This window comes from Schistocerca americana, unplaced genomic scaffold, assembly GCF_021461395.2.
Source record: "Schistocerca americana isolate TAMUIC-IGC-003095 unplaced genomic scaffold, iqSchAmer2.1 HiC_scaffold_843, whole genome shotgun sequence".
Lineage (NCBI taxonomy): Eukaryota > Metazoa > Arthropoda > Insecta > Orthoptera > Acrididae > Schistocerca > Schistocerca americana.
In genome coordinates, this window is record NW_025726613.1 from 22,773 (window position 1) to 45,835 (window position 23,063).

Here is a 23,063-nt window from a genome sequence, read left to right on the forward strand (position 1 = left end):
CAACACAACGACCACAGAAACGTCCGTGAGAAGAGCTGAAACTCGGCACGAGAAAAATATGTTCCGCTATTTGTTTTCGGCCGCTCGGGCTATCGGACGTGCGACGCCTGCACTGCTGTCACTGTCGTCTCTAGTAAAATCTCCGCGGCGTGTTTCTGCGTAATTTACTTGTTCTATAAGATGAAGGGAGTATGTTAGTTTCAGAATGTTTAAAATGCATTGTCAGATGTGGGGTTCGAACCCACGCTCCCTTAGGGGAACCAGAGCTTAAATCTGGCGCCTTAGACCGCTCGGCCAATCTGACGAGCGAGACAAGCGCTCCAGTGACTTCCATCTCTAGCAAGATCTCAGGAACCTCACTCCGAAATCTCTTTCCTTTTTCGGTAGAATGGAATTATGTCAGTTTAATAATATGTAAGACGCAATGTCAGATGTGGCGTACTAAACGCACCCTCGCTTTCGGGAACCAATGTGGCGAGTTGGACCGCTTTCTTCCGTCGCTTCCAGTTTGAACTGTAACTAGCAAAACTGTATTTAGTAATAGGAACATTGTCACATTGATGCAAAGAAAACTAGATATTAACGAACGGCGAATAAGACCGTTTCCTAGCAACAGCCACGCTTTGGTTTACGCACTCGTGGGAAGCCAATGAAATACTTCATGTGAGGCTCTAACTGTGGGCCTTCACTTTACAATACTTAGGCTCTGCCCCGGTGGTACCGACGCATACATACTGAAACGTCTTTGGATCGTCAGTGAGTACTTCATATTAGAAATTTCGTGTTCGCCCTGATGTGCATTAAAGGGCCAATTTATCAGAGAAAGTCAGTTCTGCGCCTAGTTACAGTATGTCGCCCTAGCAGCACCAGGAAATCGGGTTCAGTGGTGCTCGCGTCGCACTCGGCGTTGAGCGCCTGCAGCGCTATCGCCTTCGGCCTCTGGCGCCAGGAGGGAAGGCGACACATCACGGCGCAAGCAGCGCGTAGCAGAAGGCGGTGGTGGTGTGTCGGTCAGCATGGTTGCTTCCCAAGTAGCTGCTCCGGGTTCGAAGCGCGGACATCGCACGGAAGTTGTCTCCTTTACTCAGGAGAGTGTTTTCAACGGTACGAATGGTTTCCCTTCTCCCCTCGTAGGCTAGTGCGGATTACGATTCACAGCATCGTGTGTCCCCATGTGTCGACTTGTCTCGACTTTGCTCGGCTGACGCGAAAGCTGACGCTTGCAAATGGGCGTATATGTAGAGGACATGCGCTAGAAACGACTGGGAGAGGCCACATCGACAAACACACAACGGACCCGTTCATTTGACTGTGGCCGCATGTTCGCGCCTTTGCGTACCGAGAGCAAGAGGGGGTCAGCGTGCTGGACCGTACCATTACCGCACAGCAGCACCAAAAACTAAGGAAAAAGGCAAAACTGAAGAAACCAAGACACGCGGACTTCCTAGTTCGTCATCCAGCCGAGCACTAGCCACGGCCAACGCTGCCTAATTTCGGTAATCGGACATGAACCCGTGTCGTTGGCACGGCATACAAGTTGGCGAGAATGTTGCCAGACGTGCGGACGTCTTAGTCCGTGTACAGATCACTTGCGATTTGCCTGACAGTCTCTCGCGTTGCCTTTTAGGGAAGGAAAATGGAATAGCCCTGAGCCACAACACAACGACCACAGAAACGTCCGTGAGAAGAGCTGAAACTCGGCACGAGAAAAATATGTTCCGCTATTTGTTTTCGGCCGCTCGGGCTATCGGACGTGCGACGCCTGCACTGCTGTCACTGTCGTCTCTAGTAAAATCTCCGCGGCGTGTTTCTGCGTAATTTACTTGTTCTATAAGATGAAGGGAGTATGTTAGTTTCAGAATGTTTAAAATGCATTGTCAGATGTGGGGTTCGAACCCACGCTCCCTTAGGGGAACCAGAGCTTAAATCTGGCGCCTTAGACCGCTCGGCCAATCTGACGAGCGAGACAAGCGCTCCAGTGACTTCCATCTCTAGCAAGATCTCAGGAACCTCACTCCGAAATCTCTTTCCTTTTTCGGTAGAATGGAATTATGTCAGTTTAATAATATGTAAGACGCAATGTCAGATGTGGCGTACTAAACGCACCCTCGCTTTCGGGAACCAATGTGGCGAGTTGGACCGCTTTCTTCCGTCGCTTCCAGTTTGAACTGTAACTAGCAAAACTGTATTTAGTAATAGGAACATTGTCACATTGATGCAAAGAAAACTAGATATTAACGAACGGCGAATAAGACCGTTTCCTAGCAACAGCCACGCTTTGGTTTACGCACTCGTGGGAAGCCAATGAAATACTTCATGTGAGGCTCTAACTGTGGGCCTTCACTTTACAATACTTAGGCTCTGCCCCGGTGGTACCGACGCATACATACTGAAACGTCTTTGGATCGTCAGTGAGTACTTCATATTAGAAATTTCGTGTTCGCCCTGATGTGCATTAAAGGGCCAATTTATCAGAGAAAGTCAGTTCTGCGCCTAGTTACAGTATGTCGCCCTAGCAGCACCAGGAAATCGGGTTCAGTGGTGCTCGCGTCGCACTCGGCGTTGAGCGCCTGCAGCGCTATCGCCTTCGGCCTCTGGCGCCAGGAGGGAAGGCGACACATCACGGCGCAAGCAGCGCGTAGCAGAAGGCGGTGGTGGTGTGTCGGTCAGCATGGTTGCTTCCCAAGTAGCTGCTCCGGGTTCGAAGCGCGGACATCGCACGGAAGTTGTCTCCTTTACTCAGGAGAGTGTTTTCAACGGTACGAATGGTTTCCCTTCTCCCCTCGTAGGCTAGTGCGGATTACGATTCACAGCATCGTGTGTCCCCATGTGTCGACTTGTCTCGACTTTGCTCGGCTGACGCGAAAGCTGACGCTTGCAAATGGGCGTATATGTAGAGGACATGCGCTAGAAACGACTGGGAGAGGCCACATCGACAAACACACAACGGACCCGTTCATTTGACTGTGGCCGCATGTTCGCGCCTTTGCGTACCGAGAGCAAGAGGGGGTCAGCGTGCTGGACCGTACCATTACCGCACAGCAGCACCAAAAACTAAGGAAAAAGGCAAAACTGAAGAAACCAAGACACGCGGACTTCCTAGTTCGTCATCCAGCCGAGCACTAGCCACGGCCAACGCTGCCTAATTTCGGTAATCGGACATGAACCCGTGTCGTTGGCACGGCATACAAGTTGGCGAGAATGTTGCCAGACGTGCGGACGTCTTAGTCCGTGTACAGATCACTTGCGATTTGCCTGACAGTCTCTCGCGTTGCCTTTTAGGGAAGGAAAATGGAATAGCCCTGAGCCACAACACAACGACCACAGAAACGTCCGTGAGAAGAGCTGAAACTCGGCACGAGAAAAATATGTTCCGCTATTTGTTTTCGGCCGCTCGGGCTATCGGACGTGCGACGCCTGCACTGCTGTCACTGTCGTCTCTAGTAAAATCTCCGCGGCGTGTTTCTGCGTAATTTACTTGTTCTATAAGATGAAGGGAGTATGTTAGTTTCAGAATGTTTAAAATGCATTGTCAGATGTGGGGTTCGAACCCACGCTCCCTTAGGGGAACCAGAGCTTAAATCTGGCGCCTTAGACCGCTCGGCCAATCTGACGAGCGAGACAAGCGCTCCAGTGACTTCCATCTCTAGCAAGATCTCAGGAACCTCACTCCGAAATCTCTTTCCTTTTTCGGTAGAATGGAATTATGTCAGTTTAATAATATGTAAGACGCAATGTCAGATGTGGCGTACTAAACGCACCCTCGCTTTCGGGAACCAATGTGGCGAGTTGGACCGCTTTCTTCCGTCGCTTCCAGTTTGAACTGTAACTAGCAAAACTGTATTTAGTAATAGGAACATTGTCACATTGATGCAAAGAAAACTAGATATTAACGAACGGCGAATAAGACCGTTTCCTAGCAACAGCCACGCTTTGGTTTACGCACTCGTGGGAAGCCAATGAAATACTTCATGTGAGGCTCTAACTGTGGGCCTTCACTTTACAATACTTAGGCTCTGCCCCGGTGGTACCGACGCATACATACTGAAACGTCTTTGGATCGTCAGTGAGTACTTCATATTAGAAATTTCGTGTTCGCCCTGATGTGCATTAAAGGGCCAATTTATCAGAGAAAGTCAGTTCTGCGCCTAGTTACAGTATGTCGCCCTAGCAGCACCAGGAAATCGGGTTCAGTGGTGCTCGCGTCGCACTCGGCGTTGAGCGCCTGCAGCGCTATCGCCTTCGGCCTCTGGCGCCAGGAGGGAAGGCGACACATCACGGCGCAAGCAGCGCGTAGCAGAAGGCGGTGGTGGTGTGTCGGTCAGCATGGTTGCTTCCCAAGTAGCTGCTCCGGGTTCGAAGCGCGGACATCGCACGGAAGTTGTCTCCTTTACTCAGGAGAGTGTTTTCAACGGTACGAATGGTTTCCCTTCTCCCCTCGTAGGCTAGTGCGGATTACGATTCACAGCATCGTGTGTCCCCATGTGTCGACTTGTCTCGACTTTGCTCGGCTGACGCGAAAGCTGACGCTTGCAAATGGGCGTATATGTAGAGGACATGCGCTAGAAACGACTGGGAGAGGCCACATCGACAAACACACAACGGACCCGTTCATTTGACTGTGGCCGCATGTTCGCGCCTTTGCGTACCGAGAGCAAGAGGGGGTCAGCGTGCTGGACCGTACCATTACCGCACAGCAGCACCAAAAACTAAGGAAAAAGGCAAAACTGAAGAAACCAAGACACGCGGACTTCCTAGTTCGTCATCCAGCCGAGCACTAGCCACGGCCAACGCTGCCTAATTTCGGTAATCGGACATGAACCCGTGTCGTTGGCACGGCATACAAGTTGGCGAGAATGTTGCCAGACGTGCGGACGTCTTAGTCCGTGTACAGATCACTTGCGATTTGCCTGACAGTCTCTCGCGTTGCCTTTTAGGGAAGGAAAATGGAATAGCCCTGAGCCACAACACAACGACCACAGAAACGTCCGTGAGAAGAGCTGAAACTCGGCACGAGAAAAATATGTTCCGCTATTTGTTTTCGGCCGCTCGGGCTATCGGACGTGCGACGCCTGCACTGCTGTCACTGTCGTCTCTAGTAAAATCTCCGCGGCGTGTTTCTGCGTAATTTACTTGTTCTATAAGATGAAGGGAGTATGTTAGTTTCAGAATGTTTAAAATGCATTGTCAGATGTGGGGTTCGAACCCACGCTCCCTTAGGGGAACCAGAGCTTAAATCTGGCGCCTTAGACCGCTCGGCCAATCTGACGAGCGAGACAAGCGCTCCAGTGACTTCCATCTCTAGCAAGATCTCAGGAACCTCACTCCGAAATCTCTTTCCTTTTTCGGTAGAATGGAATTATGTCAGTTTAATAATATGTAAGACGCAATGTCAGATGTGGCGTACTAAACGCACCCTCGCTTTCGGGAACCAATGTGGCGAGTTGGACCGCTTTCTTCCGTCGCTTCCAGTTTGAACTGTAACTAGCAAAACTGTATTTAGTAATAGGAACATTGTCACATTGATGCAAAGAAAACTAGATATTAACGAACGGCGAATAAGACCGTTTCCTAGCAACAGCCACGCTTTGGTTTACGCACTCGTGGGAAGCCAATGAAATACTTCATGTGAGGCTCTAACTGTGGGCCTTCACTTTACAATACTTAGGCTCTGCCCCGGTGGTACCGACGCATACATACTGAAACGTCTTTGGATCGTCAGTGAGTACTTCATATTAGAAATTTCGTGTTCGCCCTGATGTGCATTAAAGGGCCAATTTATCAGAGAAAGTCAGTTCTGCGCCTAGTTACAGTATGTCGCCCTAGCAGCACCAGGAAATCGGGTTCAGTGGTGCTCGCGTCGCACTCGGCGTTGAGCGCCTGCAGCGCTATCGCCTTCGGCCTCTGGCGCCAGGAGGGAAGGCGACACATCACGGCGCAAGCAGCGCGTAGCAGAAGGCGGTGGTGGTGTGTCGGTCAGCATGGTTGCTTCCCAAGTAGCTGCTCCGGGTTCGAAGCGCGGACATCGCACGGAAGTTGTCTCCTTTACTCAGGAGAGTGTTTTCAACGGTACGAATGGTTTCCCTTCTCCCCTCGTAGGCTAGTGCGGATTACGATTCACAGCATCGTGTGTCCCCATGTGTCGACTTGTCTCGACTTTGCTCGGCTGACGCGAAAGCTGACGCTTGCAAATGGGCGTATATGTAGAGGACATGCGCTAGAAACGACTGGGAGAGGCCACATCGACAAACACACAACGGACCCGTTCATTTGACTGTGGCCGCATGTTCGCGCCTTTGCGTACCGAGAGCAAGAGGGGGTCAGCGTGCTGGACCGTACCATTACCGCACAGCAGCACCAAAAACTAAGGAAAAAGGCAAAACTGAAGAAACCAAGACACGCGGACTTCCTAGTTCGTCATCCAGCCGAGCACTAGCCACGGCCAACGCTGCCTAATTTCGGTAATCGGACATGAACCCGTGTCGTTGGCACGGCATACAAGTTGGCGAGAATGTTGCCAGACGTGCGGACGTCTTAGTCCGTGTACAGATCACTTGCGATTTGCCTGACAGTCTCTCGCGTTGCCTTTTAGGGAAGGAAAATGGAATAGCCCTGAGCCACAACACAACGACCACAGAAACGTCCGTGAGAAGAGCTGAAACTCGGCACGAGAAAAATATGTTCCGCTATTTGTTTTCGGCCGCTCGGGCTATCGGACGTGCGACGCCTGCACTGCTGTCACTGTCGTCTCTAGTAAAATCTCCGCGGCGTGTTTCTGCGTAATTTACTTGTTCTATAAGATGAAGGGAGTATGTTAGTTTCAGAATGTTTAAAATGCATTGTCAGATGTGGGGTTCGAACCCACGCTCCCTTAGGGGAACCAGAGCTTAAATCTGGCGCCTTAGACCGCTCGGCCAATCTGACGAGCGAGACAAGCGCTCCAGTGACTTCCATCTCTAGCAAGATCTCAGGAACCTCACTCCGAAATCTCTTTCCTTTTTCGGTAGAATGGAATTATGTCAGTTTAATAATATGTAAGACGCAATGTCAGATGTGGCGTACTAAACGCACCCTCGCTTTCGGGAACCAATGTGGCGAGTTGGACCGCTTTCTTCCGTCGCTTCCAGTTTGAACTGTAACTAGCAAAACTGTATTTAGTAATAGGAACATTGTCACATTGATGCAAAGAAAACTAGATATTAACGAACGGCGAATAAGACCGTTTCCTAGCAACAGCCACGCTTTGGTTTACGCACTCGTGGGAAGCCAATGAAATACTTCATGTGAGGCTCTAACTGTGGGCCTTCACTTTACAATACTTAGGCTCTGCCCCGGTGGTACCGACGCATACATACTGAAACGTCTTTGGATCGTCAGTGAGTACTTCATATTAGAAATTTCGTGTTCGCCCTGATGTGCATTAAAGGGCCAATTTATCAGAGAAAGTCAGTTCTGCGCCTAGTTACAGTATGTCGCCCTAGCAGCACCAGGAAATCGGGTTCAGTGGTGCTCGCGTCGCACTCGGCGTTGAGCGCCTGCAGCGCTATCGCCTTCGGCCTCTGGCGCCAGGAGGGAAGGCGACACATCACGGCGCAAGCAGCGCGTAGCAGAAGGCGGTGGTGGTGTGTCGGTCAGCATGGTTGCTTCCCAAGTAGCTGCTCCGGGTTCGAAGCGCGGACATCGCACGGAAGTTGTCTCCTTTACTCAGGAGAGTGTTTTCAACGGTACGAATGGTTTCCCTTCTCCCCTCGTAGGCTAGTGCGGATTACGATTCACAGCATCGTGTGTCCCCATGTGTCGACTTGTCTCGACTTTGCTCGGCTGACGCGAAAGCTGACGCTTGCAAATGGGCGTATATGTAGAGGACATGCGCTAGAAACGACTGGGAGAGGCCACATCGACAAACACACAACGGACCCGTTCATTTGACTGTGGCCGCATGTTCGCGCCTTTGCGTACCGAGAGCAAGAGGGGGTCAGCGTGCTGGACCGTACCATTACCGCACAGCAGCACCAAAAACTAAGGAAAAAGGCAAAACTGAAGAAACCAAGACACGCGGACTTCCTAGTTCGTCATCCAGCCGAGCACTAGCCACGGCCAACGCTGCCTAATTTCGGTAATCGGACATGAACCCGTGTCGTTGGCACGGCATACAAGTTGGCGAGAATGTTGCCAGACGTGCGGACGTCTTAGTCCGTGTACAGATCACTTGCGATTTGCCTGACAGTCTCTCGCGTTGCCTTTTAGGGAAGGAAAATGGAATAGCCCTGAGCCACAACACAACGACCACAGAAACGTCCGTGAGAAGAGCTGAAACTCGGCACGAGAAAAATATGTTCCGCTATTTGTTTTCGGCCGCTCGGGCTATCGGACGTGCGACGCCTGCACTGCTGTCACTGTCGTCTCTAGTAAAATCTCCGCGGCGTGTTTCTGCGTAATTTACTTGTTCTATAAGATGAAGGGAGTATGTTAGTTTCAGAATGTTTAAAATGCATTGTCAGATGTGGGGTTCGAACCCACGCTCCCTTAGGGGAACCAGAGCTTAAATCTGGCGCCTTAGACCGCTCGGCCAATCTGACGAGCGAGACAAGCGCTCCAGTGACTTCCATCTCTAGCAAGATCTCAGGAACCTCACTCCGAAATCTCTTTCCTTTTTCGGTAGAATGGAATTATGTCAGTTTAATAATATGTAAGACGCAATGTCAGATGTGGCGTACTAAACGCACCCTCGCTTTCGGGAACCAATGTGGCGAGTTGGACCGCTTTCTTCCGTCGCTTCCAGTTTGAACTGTAACTAGCAAAACTGTATTTAGTAATAGGAACATTGTCACATTGATGCAAAGAAAACTAGATATTAACGAACGGCGAATAAGACCGTTTCCTAGCAACAGCCACGCTTTGGTTTACGCACTCGTGGGAAGCCAATGAAATACTTCATGTGAGGCTCTAACTGTGGGCCTTCACTTTACAATACTTAGGCTCTGCCCCGGTGGTACCGACGCATACATACTGAAACGTCTTTGGATCGTCAGTGAGTACTTCATATTAGAAATTTCGTGTTCGCCCTGATGTGCATTAAAGGGCCAATTTATCAGAGAAAGTCAGTTCTGCGCCTAGTTACAGTATGTCGCCCTAGCAGCACCAGGAAATCGGGTTCAGTGGTGCTCGCGTCGCACTCGGCGTTGAGCGCCTGCAGCGCTATCGCCTTCGGCCTCTGGCGCCAGGAGGGAAGGCGACACATCACGGCGCAAGCAGCGCGTAGCAGAAGGCGGTGGTGGTGTGTCGGTCAGCATGGTTGCTTCCCAAGTAGCTGCTCCGGGTTCGAAGCGCGGACATCGCACGGAAGTTGTCTCCTTTACTCAGGAGAGTGTTTTCAACGGTACGAATGGTTTCCCTTCTCCCCTCGTAGGCTAGTGCGGATTACGATTCACAGCATCGTGTGTCCCCATGTGTCGACTTGTCTCGACTTTGCTCGGCTGACGCGAAAGCTGACGCTTGCAAATGGGCGTATATGTAGAGGACATGCGCTAGAAACGACTGGGAGAGGCCACATCGACAAACACACAACGGACCCGTTCATTTGACTGTGGCCGCATGTTCGCGCCTTTGCGTACCGAGAGCAAGAGGGGGTCAGCGTGCTGGACCGTACCATTACCGCACAGCAGCACCAAAAACTAAGGAAAAAGGCAAAACTGAAGAAACCAAGACACGCGGACTTCCTAGTTCGTCATCCAGCCGAGCACTAGCCACGGCCAACGCTGCCTAATTTCGGTAATCGGACATGAACCCGTGTCGTTGGCACGGCATACAAGTTGGCGAGAATGTTGCCAGACGTGCGGACGTCTTAGTCCGTGTACAGATCACTTGCGATTTGCCTGACAGTCTCTCGCGTTGCCTTTTAGGGAAGGAAAATGGAATAGCCCTGAGCCACAACACAACGACCACAGAAACGTCCGTGAGAAGAGCTGAAACTCGGCACGAGAAAAATATGTTCCGCTATTTGTTTTCGGCCGCTCGGGCTATCGGACGTGCGACGCCTGCACTGCTGTCACTGTCGTCTCTAGTAAAATCTCCGCGGCGTGTTTCTGCGTAATTTACTTGTTCTATAAGATGAAGGGAGTATGTTAGTTTCAGAATGTTTAAAATGCATTGTCAGATGTGGGGTTCGAACCCACGCTCCCTTAGGGGAACCAGAGCTTAAATCTGGCGCCTTAGACCGCTCAGCCAATCTGACGAGCGAGACAAGCGCTCCAGTGACTTCCATCTCTAGCAAGATCTCAGGAACCTCACTCCGAAATCTCTTTCCTTTTTCGGTAGAATGGAATTATGTCAGTTTAATAATATGTAAGACGCAATGTCAGATGTGGCGTACTAAACGCACCCTCGCTTTCGGGAACCAATGTGGCGAGTTGGACCGCTTTCTTCCGTCGCTTCCAGTTTGAACTGTAACTAGCAAAACTGTATTTAGTAATAGGAACATTGTCACATTGATGCAAAGAAAACTAGATATTAACGAACGGCGAATAAGACCGTTTCCTAGCAACAGCCACGCTTTGGTTTACGCACTCGTGGGAAGCCAATGAAATACTTCATGTGAGGCTCTAACTGTGGGCCTTCACTTTACAATACTTAGGCTCTGCCCCGGTGGTACCGACGCATACATACTGAAACGTCTTTGGATCGTCAGTGAGTACTTCATATTAGAAATTTCGTGTTCGCCCTGATGTGCATTAAAGGGCCAATTTATCAGAGAAAGTCAGTTCTGCGCCTAGTTACAGTATGTCGCCCTAGCAGCACCAGGAAATCGGGTTCAGTGGTGCTCGCGTCGCACTCGGCGTTGAGCGCCTGCAGCGCTATCGCCTTCGGCCTCTGGCGCCAGGAGGGAAGGCGACACATCACGGCGCAAGCAGCGCGTAGCAGAAGGCGGTGGTGGTGTGTCGGTCAGCATGGTTGCTTCCCAAGTAGCTGCTCCGGGTTCGAAGCGCGGACATCGCACGGAAGTTGTCTCCTTTACTCAGGAGAGTGTTTTCAACGGTACGAATGGTTTCCCTTCTCCCCTCGTAGGCTAGTGCGGATTACGATTCACAGCATCGTGTGTCCCCATGTGTCGACTTGTCTCGACTTTGCTCGGCTGACGCGAAAGCTGACGCTTGCAAATGGGCGTATATGTAGAGGACATGCGCTAGAAACGACTGGGAGAGGCCACATCGACAAACACACAACGGACCCGTTCATTTGACTGTGGCCGCATGTTCGCGCCTTTGCGTACCGAGAGCAAGAGGGGGTCAGCGTGCTGGACCGTACCATTACCGCACAGCAGCACCAAAAACTAAGGAAAAAGGCAAAACTGAAGAAACCAAGACACGCGGACTTCCTAGTTCGTCATCCAGCCGAGCACTAGCCACGGCCAACGCTGCCTAATTTCGGTAATCGGACATGAACCCGTGTCGTTGGCACGGCATACAAGTTGGCGAGAATGTTGCCAGACGTGCGGACGTCTTAGTCCGTGTACAGATCACTTGCGATTTGCCTGACAGTCTCTCGCGTTGCCTTTTAGGGAAGGAAAATGGAATAGCCCTGAGCCACAACACAACGACCACAGAAACGTCCGTGAGAAGAGCTGAAACTCGGCACGAGAAAAATATGTTCCGCTATTTGTTTTCGGCCGCTCGGGCTATCGGACGTGCGACGCCTGCACTGCTGTCACTGTCGTCTCTAGTAAAATCTCCGCGGCGTGTTTCTGCGTAATTTACTTGTTCTATAAGATGAAGGGAGTATGTTAGTTTCAGAATGTTTAAAATGCATTGTCAGATGTGGGGTTCGAACCCACGCTCCCTTAGGGGAACCAGAGCTTAAATCTGGCGCCTTAGACCGCTCGGCCAATCTGACGAGCGAGACAAGCGCTCCAGTGACTTCCATCTCTAGCAAGATCTCAGGAACCTCACTCCGAAATCTCTTTCCTTTTTCGGTAGAATGGAATTATGTCAGTTTAATAATATGTAAGACGCAATGTCAGATGTGGCGTACTAAACGCACCCTCGCTTTCGGGAACCAATGTGGCGAGTTGGACCGCTTTCTTCCGTCGCTTCCAGTTTGAACTGTAACTAGCAAAACTGTATTTAGTAATAGGAACATTGTCACATTGATGCAAAGAAAACTAGATATTAACGAACGGCGAATAAGACCGTTTCCTAGCAACAGCCACGCTTTGGTTTACGCACTCGTGGGAAGCCAATGAAATACTTCATGTGAGGCTCTAACTGTGGGCCTTCACTTTACAATACTTAGGCTCTGCCCCGGTGGTACCGACGCATACATACTGAAACGTCTTTGGATCGTCAGTGAGTACTTCATATTAGAAATTTCGTGTTCGCCCTGATGTGCATTAAAGGGCCAATTTATCAGAGAAAGTCAGTTCTGCGCCTAGTTACAGTATGTCGCCCTAGCAGCACCAGGAAATCGGGTTCAGTGGTGCTCGCGTCGCACTCGGCGTTGAGCGCCTGCAGCGCTATCGCCTTCGGCCTCTGGCGCCAGGAGGGAAGGCGACACATCACGGCGCAAGCAGCGCGTAGCAGAAGGCGGTGGTGGTGTGTCGGTCAGCATGGTTGCTTCCCAAGTAGCTGCTCCGGGTTCGAAGCGCGGACATCGCACGGAAGTTGTCTCCTTTACTCAGGAGAGTGTTTTCAACGGTACGAATGGTTTCCCTTCTCCCCTCGTAGGCTAGTGCGGATTACGATTCACAGCATCGTGTGTCCCCATGTGTCGACTTGTCTCGACTTTGCTCGGCTGACGCGAAAGCTGACGCTTGCAAATGGGCGTATATGTAGAGGACATGCGCTAGAAACGACTGGGAGAGGCCACATCGACAAACACACAACGGACCCGTTCATTTGACTGTGGCCGCATGTTCGCGCCTTTGCGTACCGAGAGCAAGAGGGGGTCAGCGTGCTGGACCGTACCATTACCGCACAGCAGCACCAAAAACTAAGGAAAAAGGCAAAACTGAAGAAACCAAGACACGCGGACTTCCTAGTTCGTCATCCAGCCGAGCACTAGCCACGGCCAACGCTGCCTAATTTCGGTAATCGGACATGAACCCGTGTCGTTGGCACGGCATACAAGTTGGCGAGAATGTTGCCAGACGTGCGGACGTCTTAGTCCGTGTACAGATCACTTGCGATTTGCCTGACAGTCTCTCGCGTTGCCTTTTAGGGAAGGAAAATGGAATAGCCCTGAGCCACAACACAACGACCACAGAAACGTCCGTGAGAAGAGCTGAAACTCGGCACGAGAAAAATATGTTCCGCTATTTGTTTTCGGCCGCTCGGGCTATCGGACGTGCGACGCCTGCACTGCTGTCACTGTCGTCTCTAGTAAAATCTCCGCGGCGTGTTTCTGCGTAATTTACTTGTTCTATAAGATGAAGGGAGTATGTTAGTTTCAGAATGTTTAAAATGCATTGTCAGATGTGGGGTTCGAACCCACGCTCCCTTAGGGGAACCAGAGCTTAAATCTGGCGCCTTAGACCGCTCGGCCAATCTGACGAGCGAGACAAGCGCTCCAGTGACTTCCATCTCTAGCAAGATCTCAGGAACCTCACTCCGAAATCTCTTTCCTTTTTCGGTAGAATGGAATTATGTCAGTTTAATAATATGTAAGACGCAATGTCAGATGTGGCGTACTAAACGCACCCTCGCTTTCGGGAACCAATGTGGCGAGTTGGACCGCTTTCTTCCGTCGCTTCCAGTTTGAACTGTAACTAGCAAAACTGTATTTAGTAATAGGAACATTGTCACATTGATGCAAAGAAAACTAGATATTAACGAACGGCGAATAAGACCGTTTCCTAGCAACAGCCACGCTTTGGTTTACGCACTCGTGGGAAGCCAATGAAATACTTCATGTGAGGCTCTAACTGTGGGCCTTCACTTTACAATACTTAGGCTCTGCCCCGGTGGTACCGACGCATACATACTGAAACGTCTTTGGATCGTCAGTGAGTACTTCATATTAGAAATTTCGTGTTCGCCCTGATGTGCATTAAAGGGCCAATTTATCAGAGAAAGTCAGTTCTGCGCCTAGTTACAGTATGTCGCCCTAGCAGCACCAGGAAATCGGGTTCAGTGGTGCTCGCGTCGCACTCGGCGTTGAGCGCCTGCAGCGCTATCGCCTTCGGCCTCTGGCGCCAGGAGGGAAGGCGACACATCACGGCGCAAGCAGCGCGTAGCAGAAGGCGGTGGTGGTGTGTCGGTCAGCATGGTTGCTTCCCAAGTAGCTGCTCCGGGTTCGAAGCGCGGACATCGCACGGAAGTTGTCTCCTTTACTCAGGAGAGTGTTTTCAACGGTACGAATGGTTTCCCTTCTCCCCTCGTAGGCTAGTGCGGATTACGATTCACAGCATCGTGTGTCCCCATGTGTCGACTTGTCTCGACTTTGCTCGGCTGACGCGAAAGCTGACGCTTGCAAATGGGCGTATATGTAGAGGACATGCGCTAGAAACGACTGGGAGAGGCCACATCGACAAACACACAACGGACCCGTTCATTTGACTGTGGCCGCATGTTCGCGCCTTTGCGTACCGAGAGCAAGAGGGGGTCAGCGTGCTGGACCGTACCATTACCGCACAGCAGCACCAAAAACTAAGGAAAAAGGCAAAACTGAAGAAACCAAGACACGCGGACTTCCTAGTTCGTCATCCAGCCGAGCACTAGCCACGGCCAACGCTGCCTAATTTCGGTAATCGGACATGAACCCGTGTCGTTGGCACGGCATACAAGTTGGCGAGAATGTTGCCAGACGTGCGGACGTCTTAGTCCGTGTACAGATCACTTGCGATTTGCCTGACAGTCTCTCGCGTTGCCTTTTAGGGAAGGAAAATGGAATAGCCCTGAGCCACAACACAACGACCACAGAAACGTCCGTGAGAAGAGCTGAAACTCGGCACGAGAAAAATATGTTCCGCTATTTGTTTTCGGCCGCTCGGGCTATCGGACGTGCGACGCCTGCACTGCTGTCACTGTCGTCTCTAGTAAAATCTCCGCGGCGTGTTTCTGCGTAATTTACTTGTTCTATAAGATGAAGGGAGTATGTTAGTTTCAGAATGTTTAAAATGCATTGTCAGATGTGGGGTTCGAACCCACGCTCCCTTAGGGGAACCAGAGCTTAAATCTGGCGCCTTAGACCGCTCGGCCAATCTGACGAGCGAGACAAGCGCTCCAGTGACTTCCATCTCTAGCAAGATCTCAGGAACCTCACTCCGAAATCTCTTTCCTTTTTCGGTAGAATGGAATTATGTCAGTTTAATAATATGTAAGACGCAATGTCAGATGTGGCGTACTAAACGCACCCTCGCTTTCGGGAACCAATGTGGCGAGTTGGACCGCTTTCTTCCGTCGCTTCCAGTTTGAACTGTAACTAGCAAAACTGTATTTAGTAATAGGAACATTGTCACATTGATGCAAAGAAAACTAGATATTAACGAACGGCGAATAAGACCGTTTCCTAGCAACAGCCACGCTTTGGTTTACGCACTCGTGGGAAGCCAATGAAATACTTCATGTGAGGCTCTAACTGTGGGCCTTCACTTTACAATACTTAGGCTCTGCCCCGGTGGTACCGACGCATACATACTGAAACGTCTTTGGATCGTCAGTGAGTACTTCATATTAGAAATTTCGTGTTCGCCCTGATGTGCATTAAAGGGCCAATTTATCAGAGAAAGTCAGTTCTGCGCCTAGTTACAGTATGTCGCCCTAGCAGCACCAGGAAATCGGGTTCAGTGGTGCTCGCGTCGCACTCGGCGTTGAGCGCCTGCAGCGCTATCGCCTTCGGCCTCTGGCGCCAGGAGGGAAGGCGACACATCACGGCGCAAGCAGCGCGTAGCAGAAGGCGGTGGTGGTGTGTCGGTCAGCATGGTTGCTTCCCAAGTAGCTGCTCCGGGTTCGAAGCGCGGACATCGCACGGAAGTTGTCTCCTTTACTCAGGAGAGTGTTTTCAACGGTACGAATGGTTTCCCTTCTCCCCTCGTAGGCTAGTGCGGATTACGATTCACAGCATCGTGTGTCCCCATGTGTCGACTTGTCTCGACTTTGCTCGGCTGACGCGAAAGCTGACGCTTGCAAATGGGCGTATATGTAGAGGACATGCGCTAGAAACGACTGGGAGAGGCCACATCGACAAACACACAACGGACCCGTTCATTTGACTGTGGCCGCATGTTCGCGCCTTTGCGTACCGAGAGCAAGAGGGGGTCAGCGTGCTGGACCGTACCATTACCGCACAGCAGCACCAAAAACTAAGGAAAAAGGCAAAACTGAAGAAACCAAGACACGCGGACTTCCTAGTTCGTCATCCAGCCGAGCACTAGCCACGGCCAACGCTGCCTAATTTCGGTAATCGGACATGAACCCGTGTCGTTGGCACGGCATACAAGTTGGCGAGAATGTTGCCAGACGTGCGGACGTCTTAGTCCGTGTACAGATCACTTGCGATTTGCCTGACAGTCTCTCGCGTTGCCTTTTAGGGAAGGAAAATGGAATAGCCCTGAGCCACAACACAACGACCACAGAAACGTCCGTGAGAAGAGCTGAAACTCGGCACGAGAAAAATATGTTCCGCTATTTGTTTTCGGCCGCTCGGGCTATCGGACGTGCGACGCCTGCACTGCTGTCACTGTCGTCTCTAGTAAAATCTCCGCGGCGTGTTTCTGCGTAATTTACTTGTTCTATAAGATGAAGGGAGTATGTTAGTTTCAGAATGTTTAAAATGCATTGTCAGATGTGGGGTTCGAACCCACGCTCCCTTAGGGGAACCAGAGCTTAAATCTGGCGCCTTAGACCGCTCAGCCAATCTGACGAGCGAGACAAGCGCTCCAGTGACTTCCATCTCTAGCAAGATCTCAGGAACCTCACTCCGAAATCTCTTTCCTTTTTCGGTAGAATGGAATTATGTCAGTTTAATAATATGTAAGACGCAATGTCAGATGTGGCGTACTAAACGCACCCTCGCTTTCGGGAACCAATGTGGCGAGTTGGACCGCTTTCTTCCGTCGCTTCCAGTTTGAACTGTAACTAGCAAAACTGTATTTAGTAATAGGAACATTGTCACATTGATGCAAAGAAAACTAGATATTAACGAACGGCGAATAAGACCGTTTCCTAGCAACAGCCACGCTTTGGTTTACGCACTCGTGGGAAGCCAATGAAATACTTCATGTGAGGCTCTAACTGTGGGCCTTCACTTTACAATACTTAGGCTCTGCCCCGGTGGTACCGACGCATACATACTGAAACGTCTTTGGATCGTCAGTGAGTACTTCATATTAGAAATTTCGTGTTCGCCCTGATGTGCATTAAAGGGCCAATTTATCAGAGAAAGTCAGTTCTGCGCCTAGTTACAGTATGTCGCCCTAGCAGCACCAGGAAATCGGGTTCAGTGGTGCTCGCGTCGCACTCGGCGTTGAGCGCCTGCAGCGCTATCGCCTTCGGCCTCTGGCGCCAGGAGGGAAGGCGACACATCACGGCGCAAGCAGCGCGTAGCAGAAGGCGGTGGTGGTGTGTCGGTCAGCATGGTTGCTTCCCAAGTAGCTGCTCCGGGTTCGAAGCGCGGACATCGCACGGAAGTTGTCTCCTTTACTCAGGAGAGTGTTTTCAACGGTACGAATGGTTTCCCTTCTCCCCTCGTAGGCTAGTGCGGATTACGATTCACAGCATCGTGTGTCCCCATGTGTCGACTTGTCTCGACTTTGCTCGGCTGACGCGAAAGCTGACGCTTGCAAATGGGCGTATATGTAGAGGACATGCGCTAGAAACGACTGGGAGAGGCCACATCGACAAACACACAACGGACCCGTTCATTTGACTGTGGCCGCATGTTCGCGCCTTTGCGTACCGAGAGCAAGAGGGGGTCAGCGTGCTGGACCGTACCATTACCGCACAGCAGCACCAAAAACTAAGGAAAAAGGCAAAACTGAAGAAACCAAGACACGCGGACTTCCTAGTTCGTCATCCAGCCGAGCACTAGCCACGGCCAACGCTGCCTAATTTCGGTAATCGGACATGAACCCGTGTCGTTGGCACGGCATACAAGTTGGCGAGAATGTTGCCAGACGTGCGGACGTCTTAGTCCGTGTACAGATCACTTGCGATTTGCCTGACAGTCTCTCGCGTTGCCTTTTAGGGAAGGAAAATGGAATAGCCCTGAGCCACAACACAACGACCACAGAAACGTCCGTGAGAAGAGCTGAAACTCGGCACGAGAAAAATATGTTCCGCTGTTTGTTTTCGGCCGCTCGGGCTATCGGACGTGCGACGCCTGCACTGCTGTCACTGTCGTCTCTAGTAAAATCTCCGCGGCGTGTTTCTGCGTAATTTACTTGTTCTATAAGATGAAGGGAGTATGTTAGTTTCAGAATGTTTAAAATGCATTGTCAGATGTGGGGTTCGAACCCACGCTCCCTTAGGGGAACCAGAGCTTAAATCTGGCGCCTTAGACCGCTCGGCCAATCTGACGAGCGAGACAAGCGCTCCAGTGACTTCCATCTCTAGCAAGATCTCAGGAACCTCACTCCGAAATCTCTTTCCTTTTTCGGTAGAATGGAATTATGTCAGTTTAATAATATGTAAGACGCAATGTCAGATGTGGCGTACTAAACGCACCCTCGCTTTCGGGAACCAATGTGGCGAGTTGGACCGCTTTCTTCCGTCGCTTCCAGTTTGAACTGTAACTAGCAAAACTGTATTTAGTAATAGGAACATTGTCACATTGATGCAAAGAAAACTAGATATTAACGAACGGCGAATAAGACCGTTTCCTAGCAACAGCCACGCTTTGGTTTACGCACTCGTGGGAAGCCAATGAAATACTTCATGTGAGGCTCTAACTGTGGGCCTTCACTTTACAATACTTAGGCTCTGCCCCGGTGGTACCGACGCATACATACTGAAACGTCTTTGGATCGTCAGTGAGTACTTCATATTAGAAATTTCGTGTTCGCCCTGATGTGCATTAAAGGGCCAATTTATCAGAGAAAGTCAGTTCTGCGCCTAGTTACAGTATGTCGCCCTAGCAGCACCAGGAAATCGGGTTCAGTGGTGCTCGCGTCGCACTCGGCGTTGAGCGCCTGCAGCGCTATCGCCTTCGGCCTCTGGCGCCAGGAGGGAAGGCGACACATCACGGCGCAAGCAGCGCGTAGCAGAAGGCGGTGGTGGTGTGTCGGTCAGCATGGTTGCTTCCCAAGTAGCTGCTCCGGGTTCGAAGCGCGGACATCGCACGGAAGTTGTCTCCTTTACTCAGGAGAGTGTTTTCAACGGTACGAATGGTTTCCCTTCTCCCCTCGTAGGCTAGTGCGGATTACGATTCACAGCATCGTGTGTCCCCATGTGTCGACTTGTCTCGACTTTGCTCGGCTGACGCGAAAGCTGACGCTTGCAAATGGGCGTATATGTAGAGGACATGCGCTAGAAACGACTGGGAGAGGCCACATCGACAAACACACAACGGACCCGTTCATTTGACTGTGGCCGCATGTTCGCGCCTTTGCGTACCGAGAGCAAGAGGGGGTCAGCGTGCTGGACCGTACCATTACCGCACAGCAGCACCAAAAACTAAGGAAAAAGGCAAAACTGAAGAAACCAAGACACGCGGACTTCCTAGTTCGTCATCCAGCCGAGCACTAGCCACGGCCAACGCTGCCTAATTTCGGTAATCGGACATGAACCCGTGTCGTTGGCACGGCATACAAGTTGGCGAGAATGTTGCCAGACGTGCGGACGTCTTAGTCCGTGTACAGATCACTTGCGATTTGCCTGACAGTCTCTCGCGTTGCCTTTTAGGGAAGGAAAATGGAATAGCCCTGAGCCACAACACAACGACCACAGAAACGTCCGTGAGAAGAGCTGAAACTCGGCACGAGAAAAATATGTTCCGCTATTTGTTTTCGGCCGCTCGGGCTATCGGACGTGCGACGCCTGCACTGCTGTCACTGTCGTCTCTAGTAAAATCTCCGCGGCGTGTTTCTGCGTAATTTACTTGTTCTATAAGATGAAGGGAGTATGTTAGTTTCAGAATGTTTAAAATGCATTGTCAGATGTGGGGTTCGAACCCACGCTCCCTTAGGGGAACCAGAGCTTAAATCTGGCGCCTTAGACCGCTCGGCCAATCTGACGAGCGAGACAAGCGCTCCAGTGACTTCCATCTCTAGCAAGATCTCAGGAACCTCACTCCGAAATCTCTTTCCTTTTTCGGTAGAATGGAATTATGTCAGTTTAATAATATGTAAGACGCAATGTCAGATGTGGCGTACTAAACGCACCCTCGCTTTCGGGAACCAATGTGGCGAGTTGGACCGCTTTCTTCCGTCGCTTCCAGTTTGAACTGTAACTAGCAAAACTGTATTTAGTAATAGGAACATTGTCACATTGATGCAAAGAAAACTAGATATTAACGAACGGCGAATAAGACCGTTTCCTAGCAACAGCCACGCTTTGGTTTACGCACTCGTGGGAAGCCAATGAAATACTTCATGTGAGGCTCTAACTGTGGGCCTTCACTTTACAATACTTAGGCTCTGCCCCGGTGGTACCGACGCATACATACTGAAACGTCTTTGGATCGTCAGTGAGTACTTCATATTAGAAATTTCGTGTTCGCCCTGATGTGCATTAAAGGGCCAATTTATCAGAGAAAGTCAGTTCTGCGCCTAGTTACAGTATGTCGCCCTAGCAGCACCAGGAAATCGGGTTCAGTGGTGCTCGCGTCGCACTCGGCGTTGAGCGCCTGCAGCGCTATCGCCTTCGGCCTCTGGCGCCAGGAGGGAAGGCGACACATCACGGCGCAAGCAGCGCGTAGCAGAAGGCGGTGGTGGTGTGTCGGTCAGCATGGTTGCTTCCCAAGTAGCTGCTCCGGGTTCGAAGCGCGGACATCGCACGGAAGTTGTCTCCTTTACTCAGGAGAGTGTTTTCAACGGTACGAATGGTTTCCCTTCTCCCCTCGTAGGCTAGTGCGGATTACGATTCACAGCATCGTGTGTCCCCATGTGTCGACTTGTCTCGACTTTGCTCGGCTGACGCGAAAGCTGACGCTTGCAAATGGGCGTATATGTAGAGGACATGCGCTAGAAACGACTGGGAGAGGCCACATCGACAAACACACAACGGACCCGTTCATTTGACTGTGGCCGCATGTTCGCGCCTTTGCGTACCGAGAGCAAGAGGGGGTCAGCGTGCTGGACCGTACCATTACCGCACAGCAGCACCAAAAACTAAGGAAAAAGGCAAAACTGAAGAAACCAAGACACGCGGACTTCCTAGTTCGTCATCCAGCCGAGCACTAGCCACGGCCAACGCTGCCTAATTTCGGTAATCGGACATGAACCCGTGTCGTTGGCACGGCATACAAGTTGGCGAGAATGTTGCCAGACGTGCGGACGTCTTAGTCCGTGTACAGATCACTTGCGATTTGCCTGACAGTCTCTCGCGTTGCCTTTTAGGGAAGGAAAATGGAATAGCCCTGAGCCACAACACAACGACCACAGAAACGTCCGTGAGAAGAGCTGAAACTCGGCACGAGAAAAATATGTTCCGCTATTTGTTTTCGGCCGCTCGGGCTATCGGACGTGCGACGCCTGCACTGCTGTCACTGTCGTCTCTAGTAAAATCTCCGCGGCGTGTTTCTGCGTAATTTACTTGTTCTATAAGATGAAGGGAGTATGTTAGTTTCAGAATGTTTAAAATGCATTGTCAGATGTGGGGTTCGAACCCACGCTCCCTTAGGGGAACCAGAGCTTAAATCTGGCGCCTTAGACCGCTCAGCCAATCTGACGAGCGAGACAAGCGCTCCAGTGACTTCCATCTCTAGCAAGATCTCAGGAACCTCACTCCGAAATCTCTTTCCTTTTTCGGTAGAATGGAATTATGTCAGTTTAATAATATGTAAGACGCAATGTCAGATGTGGCGTACTAAACGCACCCTCGCTTTCGGGAACCAATGTGGCGAGTTGGACCGCTTTCTTCCGTCGCTTCCAGTTTGAACTGTAACTAGCAAAACTGTATTTAGTAATAGGAACATTGTCACATTGATGCAAAGAAAACTAGATATTAACGAACGGCGAATAAGACCGTTTCCTAGCAACAGCCACGCTTTGGTTTACGCACTCGTGGGAAGCCAATGAAATACTTCATGTGAGGCTCTAACTGTGGGCCTTCACTTTACAATACTTAGGCTCTGCCCCGGTGGTACCGACGCATACATACTGAAACGTCTTTGGATCGTCAGTGAGTACTTCATATTAGAAATTTCGTGTTCGCCCTGATGTGCATTAAAGGGCCAATTTATCAGAGAAAGTCAGTTCTGCGCCTAGTTACAGTATGTCGCCCTAGCAGCACCAGGAAATCGGGTTCAGTGGTGCTCGCGTCGCACTCGGCGTTGAGCGCCTGCAGCGCTATCGCCTTCGGCCTCTGGCGCCAGGAGGGAAGGCGACACATCACGGCGCAAGCAGCGCGTAGCAGAAGGCGGTGGTGGTGTGTCGGTCAGCATGGTTGCTTCCCAAGTAGCTGCTCCGGGTTCGAAGCGCGGACATCGCACGGAAGTTGTCTCCTTTACTCAGGAGAGTGTTTTCAACGGTACGAATGGTTTCCCTTCTCCCCTCGTAGGCTAGTGCGGATTACGATTCACAGCATCGTGTGTCCCCATGTGTCGACTTGTCTCGACTTTGCTCGGCTGACGCGAAAGCTGACGCTTGCAAATGGGCGTATATGTAGAGGACATGCGCTAGAAACGACTGGGAGAGGCCACATCGACAAACACACAACGGACCCGTTCATTTGACTGTGGCCGCATGTTCGCGCCTTTGCGTACCGAGAGCAAGAGGGGGTCAGCGTGCTGGACCGTACCATTACCGCACAGCAGCACCAAAAACTAAGGAAAAAGGCAAAACTGAAGAAACCAAGACACGCGGACTTCCTAGTTCGTCATCCAGCCGAGCACTAGCCACGGCCAACGCTGCCTAATTTCGGTAATCGGACATGAACCCGTGTCGTTGGCACGGCATACAAGTTGGCGAGAAT

General features: G+C 51.0%; 14 non-coding genes across 14 annotated transcripts; all 14 read right to left on the reverse strand.

The window, feature by feature from the left end:
* Positions 1-220: 220 nt before the first annotated feature.
* On the reverse strand, positions 221-304 carry Trnal-uaa. The gene has a single exon. It is a non-coding gene; the product is annotated as a tRNA-Leu (tRNA).
* Positions 305-1,875: 1,571 nt separating this feature from the next.
* Trnal-uaa lies at positions 1,876-1,959 on the reverse strand. The gene has a single exon. It is a non-coding gene; the product is annotated as a tRNA-Leu (tRNA).
* A 1,571-nt stretch (positions 1,960-3,530) lies between these two features.
* Positions 3,531-3,614, reverse strand: Trnal-uaa. The gene has a single exon. It is a non-coding gene; the product is annotated as a tRNA-Leu (tRNA).
* A 1,571-nt stretch (positions 3,615-5,185) lies between these two features.
* Positions 5,186-5,269, reverse strand: Trnal-uaa. Its single transcript has one exon. It is a non-coding gene; the product is annotated as a tRNA-Leu (tRNA).
* Positions 5,270-6,840: 1,571 nt separating this feature from the next.
* On the reverse strand, positions 6,841-6,924 carry Trnal-uaa. The gene has a single exon. It is a non-coding gene; the product is annotated as a tRNA-Leu (tRNA).
* A 1,571-nt stretch (positions 6,925-8,495) lies between these two features.
* Positions 8,496-8,579, reverse strand: Trnal-uaa. Its single transcript has one exon. It is a non-coding gene; the product is annotated as a tRNA-Leu (tRNA).
* A 1,571-nt stretch (positions 8,580-10,150) lies between these two features.
* On the reverse strand, positions 10,151-10,234 carry Trnal-uaa. The gene has a single exon. It is a non-coding gene; the product is annotated as a tRNA-Leu (tRNA).
* Positions 10,235-11,805: 1,571 nt separating this feature from the next.
* Trnal-uaa lies at positions 11,806-11,889 on the reverse strand. Its single transcript has one exon. It is a non-coding gene; the product is annotated as a tRNA-Leu (tRNA).
* Positions 11,890-13,460: 1,571 nt separating this feature from the next.
* Trnal-uaa lies at positions 13,461-13,544 on the reverse strand. Its single transcript has one exon. It is a non-coding gene; the product is annotated as a tRNA-Leu (tRNA).
* Positions 13,545-15,115: 1,571 nt separating this feature from the next.
* On the reverse strand, positions 15,116-15,199 carry Trnal-uaa. The gene has a single exon. It is a non-coding gene; the product is annotated as a tRNA-Leu (tRNA).
* Positions 15,200-16,770: 1,571 nt separating this feature from the next.
* On the reverse strand, positions 16,771-16,854 carry Trnal-uaa. Its single transcript has one exon. It is a non-coding gene; the product is annotated as a tRNA-Leu (tRNA).
* A 1,571-nt stretch (positions 16,855-18,425) lies between these two features.
* Trnal-uaa lies at positions 18,426-18,509 on the reverse strand. The gene has a single exon. It is a non-coding gene; the product is annotated as a tRNA-Leu (tRNA).
* A 1,571-nt stretch (positions 18,510-20,080) lies between these two features.
* Positions 20,081-20,164, reverse strand: Trnal-uaa. The gene has a single exon. It is a non-coding gene; the product is annotated as a tRNA-Leu (tRNA).
* Positions 20,165-21,735: 1,571 nt separating this feature from the next.
* Trnal-uaa lies at positions 21,736-21,819 on the reverse strand. Its single transcript has one exon. It is a non-coding gene; the product is annotated as a tRNA-Leu (tRNA).
* Positions 21,820-23,063: the final 1,244 nt, after the last annotated feature.